Genomic DNA, 15,708 nt, shown 5'->3' on the forward strand with positions numbered 1-15,708 from the left:
GTGGGTGTGAGTTATCCAACATATTTTCTTGCCTCTTACATAAGTTTTTGATCAGCTGAATTGGCCTAACTAATTTTTACTTAATTAATTCAGAAGCCATCAGGTTTCACAGAGGAATTTCAGAGCAACTATATGTAATGTTTTTTTTACCTATTTAAATGGAGAACAGGGACACCTGGGTTTCTCAGCGGTTGAGCATCTGCCTTTGGCTCAGTGTGTGATCCCGGAGTCCCGGGATTGAGTCCCACATCGGGCTCCCTGCATGGAGCCTGCTTCTCCCTCTGCCTGTGTCTCTGCCTCTCTCTCTCTCTGTGTCTCTCATGAATAAATAAATAAATAAAATCTTTAAAAAAAAATAAATGGGGAACAGTAAAATATGTTCAAGAAAATCAGATTTGTTGTATTATAGATACGTTGTTTCTATTTATTACATTTAACTAAGCACGTGGAATTTTTTTTCTTTAAGGTTGATTATACACATTTTCTCCCAACTTAGTTTGAAAAATTGTAAACCTCGAGAAAAGTTGAAAGTATGTTGAATATCCATGGTTTTTTTTTTTTTAACATAGATTCACCGGTTTTTAACATTTTGCCACATTTGCTTTCTTTCTATTTCTTCCTCTCTCACACGCACACACAGATACATGCTCGCATATACTTTTTGCTCACTGAATCACTTTTTTTTCTTTTAGAAAGCATTTCTTTTAAGATATTATTTATTCATGAGAGATACTGAGAAAGAGGGAGAGAGGAGCAGAGGCACAGGCAAAGGGGAAAGCAGGCTCCATGCAGGGAGCCTGACCTGGAACTCAATCCCAGGTCTCCAGGATCACGCCCTGGGCTAAAGGCAGAGTTAAACCACTGAGCCACCCGGGCTGCCTTCCCTGAACCATTTAAAGTAAGTTTTAAACATCAGGGCATTTTACCTCTAAATATATTTAGTAAGTCCGGGTCAGTTGTCTTATAGAAAACTCCACATCTGGATTTGTCTTATTGTTTCTTCATGATTCAATTCAGGTTAAATGTTTTTTCAGGGATGCTACATAGTACAGTTGTTTATGTTCTGGTGCATCACATCAGGTTGTCCTTATATTGGTGATGTTGGGTTTGATTCTTTGGTTAAGGTAGTGTCCCCCAGATATACCCAATAAACTGGGTGGTACCATTGAGTATCTTGGTTTTCAGCCTCCTTTTACACATCGGTTATAGTGTTCACTGATGATCCTTGCCTAAATCAGTTATCAGGAGTATTAAATGGTCATTTTCTTATCCCGTCATTCCTCCTGCATTAATTAGCTGGCATTCATTTATAAAGAGGTTTTTTTCTCCCCTCTCCCTTTTTGGGTGGTTGTTTTCACTGAATTTTTAAATTCAGTGTTAATAATTAATTACTCATTCTTTTTGATGCTCAAATTGCCCCAGATTTGATGAGAGAAATAATTCACAACATAAAATACACAGGATGCCTGGGTGGCTCAGCATTGAGTGCCTGCCTTTGGCTCAGGGCGTGATCCCAGGGTCCAGGATTGAGTCCCACATCGGACTTCCTGCATGGAGCCTGCTTTTCTCTCTGCCTATGTCTCTGTGTGTGTCTCTCTCTGTCTCTCATGAATAAATAAAATCTTTTTAAAAAAACTCACCACTTTAAAATGTTCAAGGGTTTTTAGTATACCATGTTGTGTACCCACTACCACTGTCAAATTCCAGAACATTTCCATCACCCTAAAAAGAAACCTCATATCTCTTAGCTCAGATTTCCCCACTCCCCATTATTTAGCATAATATTTTCTAGGTTCATCAGTGTTGTAGCCTATACCAGTACTTCATTTCCTTTAATGGCTAAATAGTGTCCCATTGCATGGATAAAATTACATTTCTTTTGATCCCCTTATCAGTTGATACACAATTGGGTTGTATTCAGCTGTTGGTTATTATGAATCATGCTGCTAGGAACATTCATAAGTAAGTTTGTGTGTAAACATGTTCTACAGGCACATACCTATGGCAGTTCTCTTAACTGAAAAACCACCAAATTGTTTTCCATGGCAACTAAACCATTTTACATTCCCACCAGCAATATATAAGGTTTCTGATTTCTCCACATATTGGCTAACATTTGTTTTCTGGGAGTTCTTCATTGTTTTTGTTTGATGTTATTTTAATTATAGCCTTGGGGATCCCTGGGTGGCTCAGCGGTTTGGCACCTGCCTTCGGCCCAGGGCGTGATCCTGGAGTCCTGGGATCGAGTCCCGCATTGGGCTCCCTGCATGGAGGCTGCTTCTCCCTCTGCCTGTGTCTCTCATGAATAAGTAAATTAAATCTTTAAAAAAAAATTATAGCCTCTTAGTATAAAGTGGTACCTCAGTAACTAATGAGGTGGAGCATCTTTCCATGTGCTTATTGGCCATTTGTATATGTTATGAGAATTGTGTATGCAAATTCTTTGCCCATTTTTTATTTATTTTTAAGGTTTTATTTATTTTTAAGTTTGTTTTTTGTTTTGTTTTGTTTTTATATTTTATTTAATCATGAGAGACAGGGGCAGAGACACAGGCATTGGGAGAAGCAGGCCCCTGCAGGGAGCTCAATGTAGGACTCCATTCCGGGTCTCCAGGGTCACGCCCTGGGCTGAAGGCGGCGCTAAACCACAGAGCGACCCAGGCTGCCCTTTTTGAGATTTTATTTATTCATGAAAGACGAGAGAGAGAGAGAGAGAGAGAGAGAGAGAGGCTGAGACACAGGCAGAGGGAGAAGCAGGCTCCCTGCAGGAAGCCCAATATGGGACTCCATTCCAGAACTCTGGGATCACGCCCTGAGCCGAAGGCACTCAACCACTGAGCCACCCAGGTGCCCCGATTAATTACCTTTCATGTACACATCATACAGAAAAGTATATGACTTAGGGAACTTGCTCTATTCACTATTGAACCCGTACTCTGTCACAAACTGGAAACGCAGAGATGAATAATAAGCAGCTTTTGCCTCATTTCTACCCTTGAAAAGATTATACTCCTCTGAGGAAGATGGTTAAAAAAAAAAAAAAACCAGCTAGTTACATTAAATATGATAAATGCTGTTACAGAGAGAAACAGTGGGCTGTCAGAACACAGGAAGGGGCTTAAATTTTAACAAGTGGTGTTCCTGTACATTCTCCTTGGTTTCTAGGAACTGAACCACCCAGGCATCCCTGCTCATTTTTAAAGTATTTGTTGCATTTTAAGAGTTCTTTATATATACTGGATACAAGACTCAGATACAGCTCTGTCCTTTTATTTATTTTTTAAACAATTTTTTAAGATTTATTTATTTACTTAGAGAGAGGCAGAGACACAGGCAGAGGGAGAAGCAGGCTCTATGCCAGGAGCCCGACGTGGGACTCGATCCCGGAACTCCAGGATCGCGTCCTGGGCCAAAGGCAGGCACCAAACCGCTGAGCCACCCAGGGATCCCCCAGCTCTGTCCTTTTAATACGCCCCCATTTTTCTTGGAGCATTTCCTTGTTTTCTGGCACAAAAAGGTGTTTTTAGGCTCACCTTGCATTTCCCTTGTCTCTGACCTGGAATCAACTGTTTTCTAAGGAGTCCTGGTTCCTTTTAGTGGGAATGGGTATTCAGAATTAAGGTCTAGACTGTAGGCATGCTTAACATTACTGGATGCTGTTGGATCTAGACTCTTTCAGTGGACATACAATACGTACTTTTTTCACTTAACATCACCTAAAAGTTTATTTATATGAGTTCAGTCTTCTGTCTTCAAGTCTTTATCCTTGTTCATGGCTGTGTAGTTCTTGGGCAGATGTACCATAGCTTATTCAACCAATCCCATAGATGGACATTTAAGACATTTCTGGTCTTATTTTTACATACTGCTACAATTAATAATTTTGTGTACCCCCCCCAAAAATAAATCCAGAGGATGACAATCGTATGAAGAGACCAAAACAGGGTGATGGAGAGCCTCCCTGCTTTATAGGGAACATCTGGGAAGAAGCTGATGTTAGTAGGACAAATAAGTACCTTGCAAACATCAGAAAGCCTTAATACTGGCGATTTTCAAATATATATATATTGCTTTGTACCCTGGTATTGCTTTTTAAAAAAAACAGGAAAAATAAAAAAACAAAGCAGGATGACGTGATGATGGAGAGGTGGGGAGACTGACAGGGTGGTCAGGAAAGGCCTCTTGCAGGAGGTGATGCTGGAGCAGAACCGGAAATGATGAAAATAGAGGGTGCGAGAATCAAAGACGCCAAGTGGGCCAGACAGCCAGCAGCAAGCTCAAAGTTCTCAGAGAGTGGAGAGGCCAATGAAACCACATTTTCATTCTTCTATTTCTTTGGCACAGAATTGCTGAACGTCTCCTATGTGCTTGGTGGCAGATACCAAGCAGTGAACAAAGTCCCCACCCTCGTGGAAGGGACATTTTTGGATCTGTCTGAAATTATGGTGAAGCAAGGGTAGGGTAGTCCACTCTTAGACCAGAGAGATAGGGCCACAGGGAAGCAGTGTGGCACAGTTGAAAAGTACTTGGGCTGTGGTGTCCCACTGACCCACGCTCCAGCTGAAGCACATAGTAGCTCCTCAGCACCCTCCCCTCGCACAACTGGTTACTCTCCTGGCACCTCCTGGATTCAAGGGAACAGTTCTCATTCATCCCAGCGCCCTGAGTGAATGAATGGGATCCCTGCAGGAACGTTTTCTGGTTATTCTCTGACCCCCTAGCTAAGACTTCCCACTGTGTATCAGAAGTTTATTTTATTGCTGAATTCTCTTTAATTGCATGAATATATGTCAGTTTGTCCACTCTCGCATTGATGCACATTGAGCTGTTCCTAGTTTGGGTCTATTATGAATAAAGCAACTATGAACTCAAATAATAATAATAATAATAATAATTTTGTGTATATGTTGTTTGTACCTGTGGGGATTATCTTCAGGGTAAATTCCTAACAGTGTGGCTCCTTAGTCAAAATGTAAATGTAGAGCCTGAGTGGTTCAGCGGTGATCCTGGAGTCCTGGGATCAAGTCCCACATCAGGCTTCCTGCATGGAGGCTGCTTCTCTCTCTGCCTGTGTCTCTGCGTGTCTCTCTCTCTCTGTGTCTCTCATGAATAAATACAACATTTTTTTAAAAAGATAAAAAAAAAGTAAATGTACATCTATAGTTTTTGTTAGATGTTATCAGAATCCCTTCCATGAAGGTTACATCTTTTTTTTTTTAAGGTTACATCATTCTGAACACCTATCAGTTGTAGAAATTATTAATCCATTGTTATATTTTGCCTTGAAATTGATTTTAGGAGTTTGGTGAATAAAGAAGTACATGGGGGATTATTTAATTTCATGATACTAGCAGTAATGTTGTAATAGCAAATATTTTAGAGATCACTGTATACCAGTGACTCCTCTAGATGTTTTGTATAAATTGATTTAGCCTTCACAACGGCTTCATGAGGCAAGCGTTGCCATCATTTCTATCTTAGTTTCCAGAAGAGGAAACAGGCACAGGCTGAGCAGCTATGAAGGTCAAAGTGAGAATTTGAACCCAAGTCGTTTAGCTTTGGAGTATGAGCTAATTGTGCTATGTTGGTGTGCGTTGTACTATTATAAGGTAGATGAGGCAAATTTATCAATTGAAAGTGTGTTCATTGATGGTGCTAAACAAATGTATATTGCTTTTTAACCTTTTTCCATTTCTGACATGAATGGAGAAGTCATTCTTGTTAGGTGGGGAAACTGGCAGAGAATGCACCCAAAGAGAAAGTATTGAATACGCTTATACAGAGAAGAAGGAGCTGTAATCACAGTTACTTTACTGAGGAAGATGGGTTGAGGGGCCTGCCACTCTCCTGTCTCGGAACCTCTGCCATTTAAGGCATGAGAAGTGTGGTAAGGGCTCTTGTCAGGCCCCAAGAAACAGACCTTCACGTGTGTAGATATCCCCGAGTGTGTGTGCAAGGCCAGCCTGCCTGTTTGCCTGCTCGGTGGCCCTCACACACACTTACCAACCCACTCTAGATTCCCTGTGCTGTCACGTTAGATTGGGAGCAGCACACGTGGGAGGCAGCTGGCATGATGGGACAGGTTCCATCTGATCTTACAGACGTCTCACTACTTCGGAAACAGGCAGGTACACTTTAGACAGATGTGGAACTGATCAAGAGGCAAAACAAGAAGGGTGCCTGGGTGGCCCAGTTGGTTGAGTGTCCAACTCCGTTTTGACTCAGGTCATGATCTGAGAGTCGTGACATCAAGCCCTGTGTTGGGCTCTAGGCTCAGCAGGGAGATTCTCTCCGTCTTTCTCTAAAATCTAAACAACAACAACAACAAAAACAAACAAACAAACAAAAAAATCCAGCAGAGCAAGAAAGCAACCCAAATTGAGGAACCTCACACCCTTCTTAGGCCTCCTTCCTCTGTAAAGGAGGGATAAGATTTCTCTCCAGTCATTGTGACCAGTAGAGGAGGTACACCTGTGCCTGGCGTATGGTTGGTCTTCAGTGTGATTGTTGGCTCTGTTGGCCTTGGAAACTATAAACATCGTTCCCGCAATCCCATTTGTACCTGTGTAGAATTTACTTTTTCCATTTGTGGCATCTTACATTTTGTAGTTTAATAGCTCATCTATAAAGAAAATAGAGGGGTGACTGGGTAGCTCAGCTGGTAGGCATCTGCCTTTGGCTCAGGTCATGATCCCCAGGGTCCTGGGATCAAGCCCCGCATCGGGATCCCTACCCAGTGGGAGCCTGCTTCTCCTTTTCCCTCTACCATTCCTCCTGCTTGTGCTGTCTGGCTCTCTCTTTGCCAAATAAAATCTTTTATAAAAAAAAACATAAAAAATAAAATAGAGGTTGAAGGGTTGTATAATCTGTAATCGCTCACCTGGTGCAATTCCCATGGGGTGCCACGTCTGACCCTGGATTCTGGAGGCAAGGACTGTGCTTGCTGTTGAGTACTGTACTGCAAGGCCTGCAGATCGCCACGAGAATGCCAAGTGCCATCCTGATGCTCTGCCACTTGAGGCACAGGTATTGTGCTCTGATTGGGAGACAGAAACAACAGGACCATAGCCCTGTGGTTGAAAGTAGGAGGAAGGAAGAAGCCAAAATGCCCATGTGGATGTGCACCCTGCTGGTACAAAGAGCCAGAACATTGGTGAGCTGCAGCCCAGAAGTCTCCCCTGGCTCTGGAGTCTGAGGGAATCTAAGGTGCAGGGGTTTGAGAGGCCAGGAGTGGGGGGCCGGGGTTCTGTGTGGGAGGGTTGAGGTCATGAAGTATCTTCCCCAACCTTGGGCAGGAATTGCCTAACCTTTCTAGTGTTTCCGTTCCTGAGAAATTCCAGCGTGTTGGGGCTCCTGGGTAGGTCAGTGGTTTAAGCAGCCGACTCTTGATGTCAGCTCAGGTAGTGAGACTGAGCCCTTGTTGGGCTCTGCTCAGTGTGGAGTCAGCTGGAGATTCTCACTCCCTCCGCCCTCATCCCTGCTTCCGCTTGCACACTCTCTGTAAATAGATAAATAAAAATCTTAAAAAAAAAAAAAAGGAATTCCAATGTGGGTAAAGTTAAAATTTTTTCCAGTACTGTTAACACTTAACTTAGTTTTCCATCTTGTTTTCATCAACTCAAGATAAATCACAAGACTGTCGAGATATCTTTATAGATGATGTTTTTCTAGAACATTTAATTGAACCTATTTCTTGCATAGAACTGAATTAACATTCGGAAATGATCATCATGTTCCTCCATCTTCCCTCCCTCCTCCCCTCCAAACCCAACTCACCCAGTCAGCTTCTTTAAAGAACTACTTAAAGTTCTAGAAAAGGCAAGCAAGATGTGAATTTCAGACTATAAGCATCTTAATTTTTATTTAGGGAAGAATTCAACTATTTAACACTTCTTTTTTAAGGCAGTAATTTATTTTAAAGAGTGAGGGTGCTTGGTACATCTGTCAGCAGTCTGTGGCATGTTACATCTGTCCCTGATATTTAAAATATTTGGCGCCACTTTACTGTGAATCCATTTTTTACCTACCCAGAATCAGCCAGCAAACGCTAGCCTGGAATCAGACTTCGGCATATATAGGAAACTAAACACTGTGGTTGGTTAGACTTTGTATACAAATAATATGTGCATGTTGTGAAGGTATTTCAGGGGTCCCAGTTACCATTAGGTGGTCTGCACCCTGAAAACCCATCTAGAGGGCATGTTCTCTCTCGGGGCAGCACAGAAGGGAACAAAGAGCAAGGATTTGCTTCGCGCTGCTGTACCTGTGCGAGGATGCCCCCAGCCTGGTGCAGGCTCTGCCCCGCCCTGGGCAGCCTTGCTCTTGACGTTCCCTTCCCATTTATGAAAGCCTAAGTCTAGGTTTCCCACTGTGTTCTGAGCATATCATTAGAGGTGGTCAAGTGGGACTGGAAGACTCAAGGCTAAATTAAACATTATTTGTTTTGGTTTGTTTCATGGATGACTTGGGTAGGTGTGACTTTTCAGAAGGGCTCAACTGTGAGCCCTCCCAGCTAGCTGTGACTACGGACGTCCTCTCGGTCCCACAGAATGCCCTTTGAGAACGTTCACCTGTGGGGTTTACTGAGGCTTGGTCAAGATCCCTATTTTTATGACTTGGGATTTAGACTCAGGTGATACTTCTGTGTGTCTCTCAGTTTCCTCTCTCCTGCCCCACCTGCTCTTCCTTCTCACCTCCCCTGCCACTGGGGAAACCAGCATTTGTAAATTGGTGGGTTTGCCATAATAGCAACACCCCTGGGTGGTTTTGCCCCTGGGAGCAGGTTTCTGCGACTACCAGGGGCTGTGGGATCGCAGGTGCAAAGGGCAATCCAGCAAATGCCTCGCTTCTCCTGGCTCCGAGTCCTCAAGGGAGGCATCACCAAACACAGCCTCAAACCAGCCTCTCTGCCAGATGGTTCTCGCCCACGCTTGGAACCGTAAGTATTTCTGGCATTGAACTGAACCGGAACTGCTCCGACATAGAAGGAAAAACATAGCCCACAGCCCCAGCCCTGACACATGGGCTGTCAGGTAGGCTTGGGTTTTGAGTCCTGGCTCCGGAACTTGAGAGTTGTGTAACTGTGGACAAGTGAGTCACATAACCTCTCTGAATCTTAGCATCCTCATTTGGAAAGTGGTGAGGAGAATCCAGCTCGTACCTCATGGGAAGCCTGGATGCATTGAGGCAAATGCCTCGTGCAGGGCCAAGTGTGCAGATGGTCCTGAAACAGAACGAGCCCTGAACTGTTGGTGGGAGAGAGAGACCTTAGTGCTTGAGATCACCACTTTCAAGATGGGGGGGAAAAGGCCAGGGAGGGAAGTTACTGGTCACTGTCACGCAGAAGGTCACAGAGCGGGGACTGCGAATCCAAGTGTCAATCCTGCTGCCCGGCTGCTTTCGTCTACCTAATCTGTACACTTTCCCCCAGCCCCTGGGGGCAGTGCTGAACACCAGGCCTTAAATAGGAAGAAATAAATTGCTAGTTTAGACAGTGAGCAAGAGAGCTATTTTAGGGCAGACAAGCTTTCAGCACACTATAAATTCCATCACCTGGGCAACTGCTTGATTTCTTGGGCAAGGCAGCTCTCCGCCATCTGCATGCGTGGGCTTTCGAATACGTGCTTGAGGTATGTGGCCTCTGGGGGCCTCCCCTGCCTCTCAGCAACCATTGCTATCTTCCAAGGAACCGTGGGCATGAGTGGGTGACACTTGAGATATTGATGATGGAGGGTAAACAAGGTAGGCTCTGCACCCCCAGGACTGGTGGTCTCCTGGGAGCAACAAACAAGGCAAGCAACATGTCACACAACAGGCAGCTTCTCTGTTCAAAATAAAACCCCAAATCATTGGTGCTTTTCCTCTTCCCCACTGATTGGACCCTAAAGTCTTTAGGTGGGCAGAGCACAGTAGGTGGCTGGGACTGGGGTGGGAAGCTATGGTGACCCAAAGCCCGTTTCTGGAAGCTGAACAGTGTGAAGAGAATGTCCCTATGGGTGGGGATGGGGGAATGGCCTGGCATTAAAACACCCTTCTCATTCTTCTCAGGGTGAAGATGGCATCTATAGGAAGAGATGGGCCATGGGCTTCAGCCCATGGGGGGCTGGCCTAACTCTGGTTATCAGTCCAATAAATGAGTAAAGTGAGTCTCCACGTGAGAGGAAGGGCCCAGTGTGGGTCATACGGTAGGTAGAAGAACATCTGTGCAGGGACGGGAGTGATGGAGTTTGGAAAGTGGTTACATACAGGGGCATTGACCATATAAATTAATGCATGAAAGATAATAGCCAGGTTTCTCACTGCTAGAGAAGGGACTAATAAATATTGGAAAGAGAGAAAACTAGAGGGGCGCCTGGGTGGCTCAGTTCGTTAAGCATCTGACTTTGGTTCATGTCATGATCTCGTGGGTCTGGGATAGAGTTTCCCCGTTGAACTTCCCACTCTGTGGGGACTCTGCTTGTCCCTCTCCCTCTACCCCTCCCCCCATTCATGTTTTCTCTCTCAAAATCTTTTTCTTTATTTATTTTTAAAGATTTCATCCATTTATTCACGAGCGACAGAGAGAGGCAGAGACACAGGCAGAGGGTGAAGCAGGCTCCCTGCAGGGAGCCCAATGTGGGACTTGATCCCAGGACCCCAGAATCATGACCTGAGCCAAAGGCAGACACTCAACTAACTGAGCCACCCGGCACCCTATAAAATCTTTTTTAAAAAGCTAGAATATTAAAAAAAAAAAAGCTAGAATATTGGATTGGAGTTAGAGATATTAGTGTGAACTTATGGTTTTCAATACACACACAGATACATATCAATGGGCACGCATATGTGTGTGTTTATATACATATGTATAGTCCCTAGCCATTTGCACCAAGAGGGCCTGGGAGCAGCAACAGTCCAAGTGAGCACAGCTCATGCCTAAATTTTGGTTTCTAAATACAATGGTATTCGATACAATAAATTGGGGATCCTTGGAGAAATGGCTGATTCTAGGGCTGGCGCAGGGAAAGTATAAGTGAGCTTGGGAGATCTGTGCCAGAAAGTCAGGAAGGGCTCAAATAGGGAGACATGTCAAAAAAGTAAAAAAGACCCCACAGGAAATCCATAGTCAAATGAGACACAATTAGAGAAAGAAAAAAAAGATTGTAAAAGGATTATAACCCATAAAAAATAGGAAATCATGAGTCTATATTTGATATAAATTGGAAGTTTAATCACAAACAACATTCCATTCTTCACCAACATTTCAATTTATATGATTTATTCAATGGATTATCCACTGTGATCAATATTTATTTGTGCGCTCAGGTTTGTTCATTACAAGGGGTAAAAAGAGTGACTTACAGTGGAGCAGGCTGGTAGACCAGCCTCATCTACTGATCAAAATGAACACCATTTTGATGTAACAGAACAGACAGCGTTCATGTGCCTCCTGATACGTTGTACTGAGAAGAACACAACATCGCTTCTAGGCTATTTCTGCCAGAAATGTATGACCCGAATCTAATCCTGAGGAAACATCAGAGAAACCCAAATTGAAGGACATTCCTGCAAAATAATTGGTTGAATCTTCAAAAGTATGAAGGTCATGAAAGTCAAGAGAAGTCTGAGGAATTGTTCCAGTCTGAAGGAGACTAAAGAAATAGGACAGCTAAGGCAACACGTGACTCTTAATGGGATCACTTTGCTACAAAATTTGAATGGGATCCAAGGATTACATGATAGTAACATATCAATAATAATTCCCTGACTTTGATGGTTGTATTCTGGTAAAGGAGGAGAATGTCCCTGTTTGTAGGACATAATGTGCTACAATTATTTTGCTACATAATGTGCTACAAATATTTTAATATTTGGTGTGATGGGATATTAGGTTGGAAACTTAACTTTCAAATAGTCGAGGGAAAAAACAGTTATTTGTACTTATGTGCTTTTTTTAAAAAAATTTTGAAGTTGTTTCCAAGTAAATACATTATAAAAAAAAAAGATTTATTTATTTGAGAGTGAGCACTCTTGCAAGCAGCGGGAGGGGCAGAGGAAGAAAGAGACTCTCCAGTAGACTCTCCGCTGAGTGTGAAGCCTGATGCAAGGCTTGATCCCATGACCGCAAGATCATGACCTGAGCCGAACTCAAGAGTCAGATGTTCAACCGAGCCACCCAGGTGCCACTAAGTAAATACATTTAATTAAAACAACCCTCAAGGGGATCCCTGGGTGGCGCAGTGGTTTGGCGCCTGCCTTTGGCCCAGGGCGCGATCCTGGAAACCCGGGATCGAATCCCACGTCGGGCTCCCGGTGCATGGAGCCTGCTTCTCCCTCTGCCTGTGTCTCTGCCATTCTCTCTCTCTCTCTCTCTCTCTCTCTCTCTCTGTGACTATCATAAATAAATAAAAAAAATTTTTTTTAAACAACCCTCAAGTCCACATATACAAGCTAAAGAGCAAAAGCTGTGTAACATTCATACCTTTGACAATAGCTCCTAAAACCTCTCCACCCCCACTTTTTTAGTAAATCTGTCCCTCAGCTACTACTTCATTCCCTCCTCTAATCTGGCTTCCTGGACTCTGCCCTTGGCTTGTTCTACTATCATACTTTCCTGCCCACTCTGACCACTTGCCTAGGACCTGTCCATAACTTGAGGCTTAGCTCAGGTGCCCACAGATCCAGGGTACCTCCAGCCCCCTCTTCAAGAATCAGCCTCCCTGAACTCTCGGGGCTTTCTGGCTGTACCATGGTTTCCCCAAACCGGCCTGGGGCTCCCTAGGCATCTGCAGATGGCCTCTTGAGGGCTCTGAGACCTTTTTTCTTTTAAAGGGCTCTATTCATTATTTAAGGTAACAGAGTCTGCTACCCATTTGATAGAGAAGATAAGACTTTGAATTATTCATCTCTACTTTTTGTTTTCACCCAAATCTGATCATGTCAGTGCCCTGCTTAAAGAGCCCAGGGCAACTCTGATGGCTCTTCTGAGTGCAGGGGCCTTCAGAACGTGTTCCCAACCTTCCCTGCCCATCCGTCCCTGCCCCTACCATTCACATACCCTTTAACCCTCCCCGTCTGAACACAAACTCAGACTGCTCACCTCTTTCTGAACCCCTGAGGCCCTTCTGTCAGGCCTTTGCTTAGGCTAGCTCCTCTTTCCAGAATGCCTTGTCCTGCTTGTTCAGAATAATGACAACAATGACTGAACATTTGCAGAGTATCTATTTTGTCTCAGACACAATACTAAACCCTTTTCAACTTACACATAGGAGGGGCGCATAGGGTGGCTCAGTAGTTGAGCATCTGTGTTTGACTCAGGTCATGATCCTGGGGTCCTGGGATCAAGTCCTGCATCTCCCTCTGCCTATGTCTCTGCCTCTCTCTGTGTGTCTCTCATAAATAAATAAATTTTTTAAAAAAATATTTTATTTATTCACAAGAGACAGAGAGAGAGAGAGAGAGAGAGAGGCAGAAAAGACAGGCAGAGGGAGAAGCAGGCTCCCTGCAGGGAGCCTGACGCGGGACTTGACCCCGGGTCTCCATGGTTCATGCCCTGTGCTGAAGGCGGCGCTAAACCGCTGAGCCACCCAGGTTGCCCAATAAATAAAATCTTAAAACAAAATTTACACACAAGAAAACTGAGGCCCACAGATGTTAACATGTCTGAGATGACACAGCCAGTGAATATAGTCCTGTATTCCTCACATGGTTCCTTGCATGCCTACCCCAAGTCTGGCCCTGGGCCAGGCCCAAGGGATACAACGGAGATCATTGGAAGGGCTGCAGATGGATGGGTAAATACTTTGATGCAAGGGGCTGGGAAAGCCAGGGCAGGAGCACCTGACCCAGCCTGGAGACTCAGGAAGGTGATCCCGATGAGTTGGGCATCTAGCTTGAGCCCTACAGGATACCTAGGAGTTAGCCCTCTTAATTGGTCTATTTTGAGGATTAAGCGAGTTAATATATGAAAACCAAATAGAGCAGTGTCTGGCACACGGAATGTATTTCTAAAATGCCTTCTCAGGGTGCCTGGATGGCTTAGTCGGTTGGGTGTCCGACTCTTGGTTTCAGCTCAGCTGATAGTCTTGGGGTCACAAAAATCGAGCCCCATGTTGGGCTCTACGTGCAGTCCAGAGTCTGCTGGAGGTTCTCTCTCTCCCTCTGCCTCTGCCCTTCCCCCTTCTCTTGCTCTCTGTCTCTCTCAAAATGAAATTAAAATTAAATTAAATTTTTAAAAAATGCCTTCTCCCCCTCCTCCTCTTCCTCATATTGGCATCGTAGAGGAATGGGCAGGGTTGCATGGGTGGGGGTGGGGGTGCTAGCAAGTGGGATTATGAATTACGTTTTAGCCTCATGGAATTCAGGACCCTCAAGGGTAATGTCTAGTGGGCAAGTGGATTTAAGTGGCTGGAGTTCAGGAGAATGGTGTGGAGTCAGGAGAGGTGGTGAAGCCAGTACCCCAAGAAACCCTGAACTCCGGGGACCAAACCTATGAAGAGGAGTGAGAGAGCAGCCAGAGAGGTAGGAGAAAAATCAGGAGAGCCTGCGGCCGTATATACCAGGCAAGAAGACTGTTTCAAGAAGGCAGAACTGGGGCAGCCCCGGTGGCGCAGCGGTTTGGCGCCGCCTGCAGCCTAGGGTGTGATCCTGGAGACCTGGGATCGAGTCCCACATCGGGCTCCTTGCATGGAGCCTGCTTCTCTCTCTGCTCCTGTCTCTCATGAATAAATAAATAAAATCTTAAAAAAAAAAAAAAAAGAAGGCAGAACTGTTGGTTAGGATCATATGGTTCTGAGTGAATCCCTATTTAGCCTTCAAAGAAGGCCCAGCTTAGCTCCCTGAAGCTTCCCCTGCCCTCTCCTCCCACAGGCGGTCATCCTGGTCTGGCAGCCCTGCCCAGATCTGCAGCAGCCGATTCCTGTCCCCACGTTGGGCTTAAGCATCAGTCTTGGAGGGGGTCCTGAAAAATCTACCCCTTGCGTGATTCCCATACATAGCCCTGTGTTCCAGGGTAGGAGTCTCATTGGCTTGACTCATGTCCCAAGCTCTCCCTAGCCAATCTAGGGTAGAAGGGGACCATGACGGGTCATACTTGGGTCTGGGGCCTGACTCTTCCTGGGTGGGCATCACCTGGGGGGGTGGGAGGTGGGTGTCAGTATGGAAAAGGAGTAGTTCTAGAACAAGGTGGGGATGCTGTCATTGGAAGCAGGGGGGTGGCTGCTAGGCAGACAGAAGCAAGCATGCCCACTTCGGTCCCACTATCCCCACGGTTCTTCTGTGAGAGCTTGAGGCTGCAGCACGTGGCCCACTGGCTGGCACGTGGAAGTGGACCATCGGCAAAGGTTTGATTTATGTATGTCGCCCCCTGGCCGCCACAGCAGCTCCCTGAGTTTCCCAGTTTGCAGTCAGCCTTGGGCCTGGCATGGCCAGGGGTACTGGAGGCAAGTGAAGACAGCACCACATTTCCTTATGGTCACACTTTCTCCCTTCCCTAGAAAACCATTCCCCCTCCTCTGCCGTGAGAAGAGAAGGTGGAGGGCAGCCAGGGAGAAGCGAGGCAGCTGCTGAGCAGGTAAATCTTTCCCTGAATCATCAAGTGCCCTCGGGGGCTGACGGCAGCAGGACCTTCAAACTGGCATCCCACGGAGGGTGGGATTCCACCGGCGTCTCTGGGAAGAGGCACAGATGGATTGGCTCGTGTGGTCCTTGGTGGTAGGAGCTGCAGGAATG

Source organism: Vulpes lagopus, chromosome 10 (assembly GCF_018345385.1).
Source record: "Vulpes lagopus strain Blue_001 chromosome 10, ASM1834538v1, whole genome shotgun sequence".
In the NCBI taxonomy this organism is placed as follows: Eukaryota; Metazoa; Chordata; class Mammalia; order Carnivora; family Canidae; genus Vulpes; species Vulpes lagopus.